The sequence below is a fragment of the Gorilla gorilla genome, chromosome 14 (genome assembly GCF_029281585.2).
Source record: "Gorilla gorilla gorilla isolate KB3781 chromosome 14, NHGRI_mGorGor1-v2.1_pri, whole genome shotgun sequence".
Taxonomy (NCBI): Eukaryota; Metazoa; Chordata; class Mammalia; order Primates; family Hominidae; genus Gorilla; species Gorilla gorilla.
In genome coordinates, this window is record NC_073238.2 from 37,348,972 (window position 1) to 37,360,857 (window position 11,886).

An 11,886-nucleotide genomic window follows, 5' to 3' on the forward strand; every position below is an offset into this window, starting at 1 on the left:
ATTTTCACTCAAGCCAAACATGTGTCTAAGTTTTGGTCAGCATCCAAATTGCTGACACTTCAATCTAGAAACATCTGTTCCAGCTGCTAATGAAGCTATTTAATAGTGATACATGAATTAAAAGTGAAATAGATTTTTTAAAAGTGCTGTGACATACTTTCAGTAAGATATTCAATTAATTTCTTATTTAATTGAAAAACTATGATACATTTCCCAATCAAAATACAGCAAATTAATTCAAATTATTTTCTTGTCAAATGATCTTTGCATTTATTTCACATTTTTCTGTTTTATGCATCTGTTAGTCCTGCATTACACATATATCTAAAATCAAGGAGCATATCTTAACCTTTTTTCAAAACTCATCCATGACTTCCTAGTTAATCTTTTATTTCCCCTAAACTCAAAAACCACTATGCTTATTTCTTTTTCTTTTAAGTGTTGAGAAGCTGTCACTCGCCTAGGGGCAAATGTCTTCTTATAGTTACTATTTAATGACCCTAAAATAAGATTTGTTAAAAGTTATCACGATTAACGTTTTTCAATTGGACATAAATAAAATTATTCTTTAAAGTGACAAAGCTTCTCTAAAAACAGAGGACCTACCACAATATCTTCCATAGCAGCTGTGTCACTTTTCATTTCCACCAACAGTGCACAAAGTTCCTATTCTCTCCACATCCCCACCAACACTCTTTTTTTATAATAGCTATCCTAACGGGTGTGAGGTAATATCTCATTGTGGTTTTAGTTTTTATTTGCATATCCATAATGATCAGTGACATTGAGCATCTTCCCATACGTTTGTTGGCTATTTGTATATGATCTTTGGAGTAATGTCTATTCAAGTCTTTTGCACATTTTTAAATAGGGTTATTTGGTTTTGCTATTCATTGTAGAGGGGTTTTACATATATACATATATTCTGGATATTAATCCCTTATTAGATATATGACTCCAAATATTTTCTCCCATTCCATAGGTTTCCTTTTCACCCTGTTGACTGTGATCTTTGACGATCACAAGTTTTTTAAGTTTGAAGTAATATAATTTGCCTATTTTTACTTTTGTTGGTAATGCTTTTGGTGTCATATCCACGACATCCTTGCCAAATCCAACATCATTAAGACTTTTCCTATGTTTTCTTCTAACAGTTTTGTAGTTTCAGGTCTTATGCTTAGGCTTTTGATTGATTTTGAATTAATTTTTATATACAATCTAAGTAAGGGTCCAACTTCATTCTTTTACATGTTGTCTACCAGTTTTCCCAATATCATTTGTTGAAAAAAAAATTGCCATTATATGGTCTTGACACCCCTGTCAAAAAACATTTGACCGTATATGCAAGGGTATATTTTGGAGATTTTATAGTATGCCATTGATCTATATGTCTGTCTTTATGCCAGTTCCACATTGTTTTGACTGTTGTAGCATTGTAATAAGCTCTGAAATCAAGGAGTGTAAGATTTACAACATGGTACTTTTTTTTAAGAATGCTTTGGCTGGCCAGGTGCAGTGGCTCACAGTTGTAATCCTAGTACTTTGGGAGGCCAAGGCAGGTGGGACACAAGGTCAGGAGATCGAGACCAGACTGGCCAACATGGTGAAACCCTGTGTCTACTAAAAATACAAAAATTAGCCAGATGTGGTGGCATGTGCCTGTGATCCCAGCTACTTGGGAGGCTGAGGCAGGAGAATCGCTTGAACCCAAGAGGCAGAGGTTGCAGTGAGTCGAGATTGTGCCACTGCACTCCAGCCTGGGCAACACACTGAGACTCCATCTCAAAAAAAAAAAAAAAAAAAAAAAGAATGCTTTGGCTACTTGGGGTTGCTTGAGATTCCATGCAAATTTTAAGATGCAGTATTCTATACCAGTGGGATTTTGATAGGCATTGCATTAACTCTATAGGTCGCTGAGATAGTATTGATATTTTAACAATATTAACTCTTCCAATCCATGAATATAGAATGTCTTTCCATTTATTTGTGTGTTCCTTAATTTTTTTAGGAATGTTTCTTAGCTTTCAGCGTAAGTTTTTCTGCCTCCTTGGTTAAGTTTATTCCTAATAAACTTAATTTTACAGTTTATGTTTTGTATTTTTGATGCTGTTGTAGATTGAATGGTTTCCTTAATTTCTTTTTCAATGGTTCTTGTTAGGGTATATAAATGCATCTGTTTTTTGAGTGTTGATTTTGTATCCTACAAATGTGCTGAATTCATTTATTAGTTCTAACAATTTGGGATTCTTTTAGTGAAATCCCTAGGTTTTCTACATATAAGATCTTGTCATCTATGAATTATCTTAGAGATAATTTTACTTCCTCCTTTCAAATGTAGATGCTTTTTTTTTCTTTGCCTAATTACTCTGGCTAGGACTTCAAGTACCAAGTTTAACAGAAGTGGTAAAAGCATTCTTGTTGTGTTCGTGATCTTAGAAGAAAAACTTATGGGTTTTCATCATTGAATATAATGTTAGCTGTGAGCTTTCATATATGATCTTCATTATATTGAGGAGGTTTCATCCTACTCCTAGTTTATTAAGTGTTTTATTATGAAATGGTGTAGAATTGTGTCAAATGCTTTTTCTGCATCAATTAAGACGATCAATTGACTGTTTTTCTTATGTTGAATCATTCTTGAATTCCCAGAATAAATCCCACCTAATCACAGCGTACCATCTTTTTAATGTGCTGTTGAATTCAACTAGTTTGCCAATACTCTGTTGAAGTATTTTGCATCAAAAATACTTTTCTTATAGTGTCTTTGTCTGGTTTTGATATCAGTGTAATGCTGGCCTCACTGAATGAGTTTGGAAGTTTTCCCTCCTCTTAAATTATTTAGGAAGAATTTAAAATTGGTGTTCTTTTCTAAATGTTTGGTAGAATTCACCACTAAAGCCATCTGGTCCTGAACCTTTCTTTGTTGGAAGTTTTGATTACCGATTCAATCCACTTACTAAGTATAGGTCTGTTCAGATTTTTTATTTCTTTATGATTGTCTTGACGGGGTGTGTTTTTAGGTACTTGTCTGTTTTATCTAGGTCATCAAATTTGTTGGCATACAATTGTTCATAGTATTCTCTTATAATCCTTTTCATTTCTGTAAAATTTATTGTGTTCTCCTCTCTCCTATTTTTTATTTTATTTATTTGAATCTTCTCTTATTTCTTTTTTTTTGAGACAGAGTCTCACTCTGTCACCCAAGCTGGAGTGCAATGGCGCAATCTTGGCTCACTGCAAGCTCTGCCTCCCGGGTTCATGCCATTCTCCTGCCTCAGCCTCCCAAAAATCTGGGACTACAGGTGCCTGCCACCATGCCCGGCTAATTTTTTGTATTTTTAGTAGAGACAGAGTTTCACCATGTTAGCCAGGATGGCCTCGATCTCCTGACCTCATGATCCGCTGGCCTTGGCCTCCCAAAGTACTGGAATTACAGGCCTGGGCGAATCTTCTCTTATTTCTTAATCTAACAAAAAGTTTGTCAATTTTGTTGATTCTTTTTAAGAACTGACTTGGTTGTATTAATTTTCTCTACTGTTTTTCTATTCTCAATTTCATTTATCTCTAATTTTTATTATTTCCGTCCTATTCTAGCTTTGGGTTTCATTTTTTTCTTCTTTTTAAATTCTTTAATAAATAAAGTTAGGCTGTTGTTTTGAGATCATCCTTCTCTTTTAATGTAAGCATTTAAAGCTATAAATTTAAAGGAAATTTATAGGCGGGATTGTTACTTGAGCCAAAGGGCTCGAGGCTATAGTATGCTTCAGCCACACCTGCGAATAGCCACTACTGAAGTCTAGCCTGGGCAAGATAGTGAGACCCTGTCTCTGAAAAACATTTTAAAAAATCAAAAATAAATGTTTATAAAGATACAATACAAAAAAAATTAACAAAATGGCAGTAATAAGTCCTTCCCTAGCAGTAATTACTTTATAGATGGATTAAACTCCCTAATCAAAAGACATAATTTGGCTAAATGGATTTTTAAAAATTCAAGGATATGCTGTCTACAGGAGATGCACTTTAGAAACAATAACACGCATAAGCTGAAAGTGAGAATTTAAAAAATCCTAAACTTCTAGTTTTCTTTAAAAAAAAAAAATTGAAAGATGGGGTCTTAATTTGTGGCCTAGGCTGGAGTGCAATAGCATGATCGTAGCTCACTGGTGCCTTAAATTCCTGGGCTCATAGGATCCTCTTGCCTCAACCTCCGGAGTAGCAGGGACTATAGGCATGCACTGCCATTCCCAGCTAGTTTTTAAATTTTTTTATAGAAATGGTATCTCATCATCTTGCCCAGGCTGGTCTGAAACTCCGGGACTCAAGTGATCCTTCCTCTTTGGCCTCCCATAGTGCTAGGATTACAGGCATGAGCCACCTCTCCCAGCCTCCTCTAGTTTTAAGAGATGCTAATTCCTCTAAAGATTATTTGACAACATCATTGTGAAGAAACTAGTAATGTAATTCAAATTAAAATACAAGATGTAATATTCCAAAAGAACACTCTAAAGATAGATGATGAGATAAATGAGATAAGATGCTGAACCAACAAAAATATAGACTTCAATAAGTAAATGAAGATTCTTCAGATTTATTTCAAATGACAATTCCTATAGCAGATACTTATCATGTATTTATTGGATAAATACTTATATTTATGTATGACTCTGTATTTTTCCCATGTATATTATCTTTATTTTTCAAGCATTTTAATTGTGTTTTCACATCTTTTATCTTCCTCTCAGCCCTATGAAGAATCAGAATATTTATTATCATCACCATTTAGCCCAGGAAACATTTATGTATGAGTTGATTATGTTCAACTACTCATATGTCTAGAAATTCATCTGACAAATATTTAATCTGGCATCTCTTACTGCTCTCTTATTATTGGATGGAACTGAATCTTATTTATAGTAGCTTTATGGTGAGATTCAAATTTATTTGTCATATGTAGTCCTTATACTCACCTGTATAGTTATCACTAATTAGCAATAATAAGTCTATATGATTAAACCATCCAAGAGATACAGTTGACCCTTGAATCTTGAACAATGCAGGGGTTAGTGGCATTAACTCCCCACACAAGAAAAAATATCTGTGTAAAACTTTTGATTCCCCCAAAACTTAACATTACTGATAACGTAAACAGTCAATGAACACATATTTTTATGTTATATGTATTATATACTATATTGCTACAATAAAGTAAGCTGGAGAAAAGAAAATGAATTAAGAAAATCATAAGGAGGAGAAAATATATTCACTATTCATTAAGTCAAAGTGAATCATCATAAAGGCCATCATGCTTGTTGTCTGCACTGAGTAGGCTGAGGAGGAGCAGAAAGAGGAGGAGTTGAAGTTGCTGTCTCAGGTGTGGAAGAACTGGAAGAAAATTTGCATATATGTGGACCCAGGCACTTCAAATCCATGCTATGCATGAGTCAACTGTATTTCTATAGCCTGGTACCACAATAGGCATGCAGAAAGCAGTGGTAACAAGATGAACATTGGCCTCACCTAATATGAACTTTCAGTATAGCGAAGAACACAATTCTCAAACTACACACACATATATATAGTGAAAAAGTATTACAAGTGTTGTGTGAACCTGTAACACATCAATTCTAGATTTCATAAAGGAACTGACAGCAAATAATTTTTAGCTGAAACTGGTCAGGTGAATAGAAGCTAGCCAAGGGAAGAGTAAAAAGAAGGACGGCAGGTTGCGGAGCATTCTAGGATAAAGGGAGGCATATATTAGGCAGTTCTTTCATTGCTATAAAGAAATACCTGCGACTGGGTAATTTATAAAGAAAAGAAGAGGTTTAATTGGCTCATGGTTCTTCAGCCTGTACCAGAAGGATAGCACTAGCATCTAAGGGAGGCCTCAGGAAGCTTACAATCATGCAGGAAGATAAAGGGTGAACAGGTGGGAACCAGAGCAAGAGAGAGTGGGAGGTGCCACACACTTTTAAGCAACTAGACCTAGATCTCACATGAGCTCACTCAACACCAAGAGGATGGTGTGAGGCCATTCATGAGAGGACAGCTCCAATGATCCAAACAGCTCCCACCAAGCCCCACGTGCAACAGTGAGTATTACATTTCAATATGAGGCTTGGCAGGGACACAGATCCAAATCATACCAGGAGGGAAAAGTTTGGAATAACTAAACATACAGCGTAGCCAGAAGAATAGGTTGAGGAGAAGAGTGCATTCAGGAAGTCTGGAGAGGAGGCAGAGGCAGCTCCCAAAAAGGGCTTGTGAAGCATGTTAAGAAACACGGATTTCAAAGGAAATGGAAAGCCTTTGAAAGGCAACAGTGAAATCATAGGATCGGGTTTTCATTTTCATGAGCATTTCGGCTCACTGTGGCTGATCAATGGAAAAGAAAGTCAAGAAGACCAGTGCTTAAGCATGTGTATTTTTAAAGTGGTACGACTTTAGCTTCCAGTTGCTCGACTGCTTCATTTGTTATTCTCATGAAGTTTACCAGGTCACTTGAACCTTGTTAAGTCCCAGTTTTCTCAGCTACAAATTATGGATGACTGTAATGTTTACCTCAGAAGACATTTCCAAGATCACACGAATTAATACATACAAAGAACTTACCAGCCGGCCATGGTGGCTCACGCCTGTAATCCCAGCACTTTGGGAGGTGGATCACAAGATCAGGAGATGGAGACCATCCTCGCTAACATGGAGAAACCCTGACTCTACTAAAAATACAAAAAAAATTAGCTGGCATGGTGGCGGGCGCCTGTAGTCCCAGCTACTCGGGAGGCTGAGGCAGGAGAATGGCATGAACCCGGGAGACAGAGCTTGCAGTGAGCCAAGATTGCACCACTGCACTCCAGCCTGGGCCACAGTGGGAGACTCTGTCTCAGAAAAAAAAAAAAAAGAAAGAAATTAAGGCAGGAATCAAAAAATTATTTGAAACAAATGAAAATAGAGACAAAATGATATGGTTTTGAATGTGTGTCCCCTTGAGATCTCATGGTGAAATATAATCCCCAGTGTTGGAGATGGGGCTTAGTGGGAGGTGTTGATCATAGGGGTGGATTCCTCATGATTGGCTTGGCACCATCCCTTTGGTGATGAGTGAGTTCTCATTCAGTTAGTTCATGCGTGAGCTGGTTGTGTAAAGGAGCCAGAAACCTCTCCCTTCTCTTGCTCCTGTTCTCACTATGTGAGTCCTTGGCTCCCTTTCACCTTCCATCAGGACTGAAAGCTTCCTGAGGCCCTCATCAGAAGCAGATGCCAGCACTATTCTTCGTGTACAGCCTGTGGAACCATGAGCCTAGCAAACTTTTTTCATTATAAATCACTCAATCTCGGGTATTCCCTTATAGAAATACCAAATGGACTAACATATACAACATAGCAAAACCTCTGAGATGTAGCAAAAGCAGTGTTAAGAGGAAAATTTACAATGCTAAATGCCCACATAAATAAGACAGATAGATCTCAAATTAACAACCTAAACTTGCACCTAAAGGAACTAAAAAGAAAAGAAATAACTAAAATCAGCAGAATTAAGTGAAATTGTGACCTACAAAACCATACAAAGGATCAACAACATGAAAAGTTGGTTATTTGCAAGGATAAACAGGATTGATAGATCACTAGCTAGATGAACAAAGAAAAAAGAGAGAAGGAACAAATAAGCACAATGGGAAATTTAAAAGATGACATCACAACTGATCCCACAGAGATACAAAAATCCCCAGAGATTGCTGTAAGTATATACCTACATACAAACTAGAAATTCTAGAGAAAAAGATTAAATTCCTGGAAACACACAACCTACTAAGACTGAAAAAGGAAAAAACAGAAATCCTGAACAGACTGATAGTGAGTAATGAAATTGAATCAGTACTAAAAAGTCTACCATCCACAAAAAGCCCTAGACTAGATACAGCTGAATTCTACCAGATGTACAAAGAAGGGCTACTACCAATCCTACTGAAACTATTCAAAAAAATTGAGGTGTGACTCCTCCCTAACTCTGTTTTTTTGTTTTGTTTTGTTTTATTTTGAGATGGAGTTTCACTCTTGTCGCCCAGGCTGGAGTGCAATGGTGTGATCTCAGCTCACTGCAACCTCCGCCTCCTGGGTTCAAGCGATTCTCCTGCCTCAGCCTCCCAAGTAGCTGGGATTACAGGTGCCCACAAACACACCTGGCTAATTTTTGTATTTTTTAGTAGAGACGGGATTTCATCACATTGGCCAGGCTGGTCTTGAACCCCTGACCTCAGGTGACCCACCCACCTCGGCCTCCCAAAGTGCTGTGATTACAGGCATGAGCCAACGCACCTGGCCTACTCCTCCCTAACTCTGAATGAAACCAGTATCATCCTGATACCAAAATATGACAAGGACATAGCAAAAAAGAAAAGTACAAGTCTACATTCCTGATGATAGATGCAAAAATCCTCAATAAATTACTAGCGAACCAAATCCAGCAACATATCAAAATTTTTTTTTTCTTTTTCTGAGACAGAGTCTCGCTCTGTCACCCAGGCTGGAGTGCAGTGACGCAATCTCGGCTCACTGCAAGCTCTGCCTCCCAGGTTCACGCCATTCTCTTGCCTTAGCCTCCTGAGTAGCTGGGACTACAAGTGCCCGCCACCATGTCCAGCTCATTTTTTTTTTTGTATTTTTAGTAGAGACGGGGTTTCACCATGTTAGCCATGATGGTCTCCATCTCCTGACATCATGATCTGCCTGCCTCAGCCTCCCAAAGTGCTGGGATTACAGGCGTGAGCCACCGCACCTGGCCAAAAATTTAATTCATCATGATCAAGTGTTCTTTATTCACACAATAAAAGGATGGTTCAACATATAGAAATCAATAAATGTGATTCACCACAGAAACACAATTAAAAACAAAAACCATAGGATGATCTCAATAGATGCAGGAAAAGTATTTGATAAAATCTAACATCGCTTTATGATAAAAAACCCTCAAGAAACTAGGCATTGAAGAAACACCTCAGAATAATAAGAGCCATCTATGACAAACCCACAGCCAACATCATATTGAACAGGCAAAAGTAAGAAGCATTTTCCCCAAGAACTGCAATATGAAAAAGATGTCTACTCTTAACATTCCCATTCAAGTTAGTATTGGAAGTCCTAGCAAGAGTAATCAAGCAAGACAAAGAAAAGGCATCTAATTAGAAAAATGGGAAGCCAATTTATCTCTCTTTGCTGATGATATGATTCTATACATAGGAAACCCTAAATATTTTGCCAAAAGACTCCTATTACCTGATAAATGACTTCAGCAAAATCTCAGGATAGAAAAATCAATAACATTTCTATACACCAATAATGTCCAAGCTGAGTACCAAATGAAGAATGCAATCCCCTTTAAAATGCCCACCAAAAAAATAATAAAATACTTAAGCATACATCTAACCAAGGAAGTAAAAGATCTCTATAAGAAGATCCATAAAACGCTGTTGAAAGAAATCGTAGATGACACCATCAAATGGAAAAGCATTCCATGCTCATGGATTGGAAGAATCAATATTGTTAAGATTTTACTTTCCACAACAATCTACACATTCAACATTGTTTCTATCAAATTGCCAACATCATTTTTCACAGAATTAGAAACATATTTTCTAAAATTAATATGGAACCAGAAAAGAGCCCAAATAGCCAAGGCACTCCTAAGCAAAAAGAATAAAGCAGGAGGCATCATATTATCTAAGTTCAAACTATTCTACAAGGCTACTGTAACCAAAATAGCATAGCACTAGTACAAAAATAGATACATAGATGAATGGAACAGAATAGAGACCCATGAAATAAAGCCACACACCTACAACTGATTATATTCAACAAAGTCAACAAAAATAAGCAATGGAAGAAAAAATACTCTGTCCAAAAAATGGTGCTTGTAAAACTGGCTAAGTATAAGTAAAAGAATGAAACTGGACCCTTACCTCTCACACTATACAAAAAATAAGATGGATTAAAGACTTAAATTTGAGACTTCAAACTATAAAAATCCTAAAAGAACACCTAGGAAATACTTTTAGACACTGGACTAGACACATAATTTACAACTAAGTCCTCAAAAGCAAATGCAACACCAACAAAAATTGACAAGTGGGATCTAATTAAAGAGATTCTACACAACAAAAGAAACTATCAACAGAGTAAACAATATACAGAAAGAGGTTGGAATATTTGCAAACTATGCATCCAACAAATGACTAATATCCAGAATCTATACAGAACTCAAGTTAAAAAAAAAAAACCCAAATAACAAAGAAATTGTTCTACCAAAAAGACACCCATACTCTCATGTTCATTGCAGCACCATTTATAAGAGCAAAGACACGGAATCAATGCAGGTGCCCATCAATGGTGGATTGGATAAAGAAAATGTAGTACATATACAACATGGACTACTACACATTAAAAAGAAAGAATGAAAAAGTGGGCAAGAGACATGAACAGACTTTTAAAAGAAGACATACAAGCAGCCAACAAATGTATGAGAAAATGCTCAACATCACTAATTTATCAGAGAGATGCGAATCAAAACCACAATGAGATACCATCTCACACCAGTCAGAATGATCATTATTAAACAGTAAAAAACCAACAGATGTTGGTGAGGTTGCAGAAAAGAGGAAATGTTTATACACTCTTAGTGGGAAGGCAAATTAGTTCAACCACTGTGCAAAGCTGCGTGGAGATTTCTCAAAGAATTAAAAATGGAACTACCATTCAACTCAGCAATCCTATTACGGGGTATCTGCCCAAAGGAAAAGAAATTGTTTCACCAAAAAGACACCTGTACTTATATGTTCATAGCAGCACTATTTACAATGGCAAAGACATGGAATCAACCTAGGTGCCCATCAATGGCGGAATGGGTAAAGAAAATGTAGTAGTACATATACAACATGGACTACAACACAGCCATAGAAAAGAATGAAATCATGTCCTTTGCAGCAACATGGATGCATCTAGAGGCCATTATCCTAAGCAAATCAACACAAACAGAAAACCAGATACTACATATTCTCACTTATAAGTGGGAGCTAAACATTGGATATACACAGACACAAAGATGAAAACAATAGACTGTGGGAATTTCAAAAGGGGAAAAGGAGGGAGGAAGGGAAGGGTTGAAAAACTACCTATCGGGTACTACATTCTCTGCTTGGGTGACAGGATCATTAGAAGCCCAAACCTCAGCATCACACAATATACCATATAACAAATCTGCACATGTACTCCCTGAATCTAAAGTTTAATAAAAGGCTGAGTGCAGTGGCTCACGCCTGTAATCCCAGAACTTTGGGAGGCCAAGGTGGGCGGAACACTTCAGGCCAGGAGTTCAAGACCAGCCTGGCCAACATGGTGAAATCCTGATTCTACTAAAAATGCAAAAATTAGCTGGGCACAGTGGCACGTGCCTGTAATCCCAGCTACTTGGGAGGCTGAGGCACAAGAATCACTTGAACCAGGGAGGCAGAGGTGGCAGTGAGCCCAGATTGCACCACTCCAGCCTAGGTGACAGAGAGAGACTCCATCTCAAAAATAAAATAAAATTTAAAACAATAATAAAAATTTAAAAATAAATTCATACCTCAGAATTCTTACAAATAATTTAATCAACTCTAAAATTTATTGGCTAATTAACACGCTGATTTTAAGTTATATTTTTTAATATAAAAAATACAGCTTTTGCCTGAACTCACAAATTTTGATGTTTAAAAAAATATGTCTAAATAGTCTTGATCTAGTTTCAAAGTTATGGCTGAAAACTGAACAGGCAGACATGATCAACTAACCTCTCAGTCATTCCACAGTAAATAAAAGCAGCAGATTTTCCTAAACTCCTTCCGGAAGATA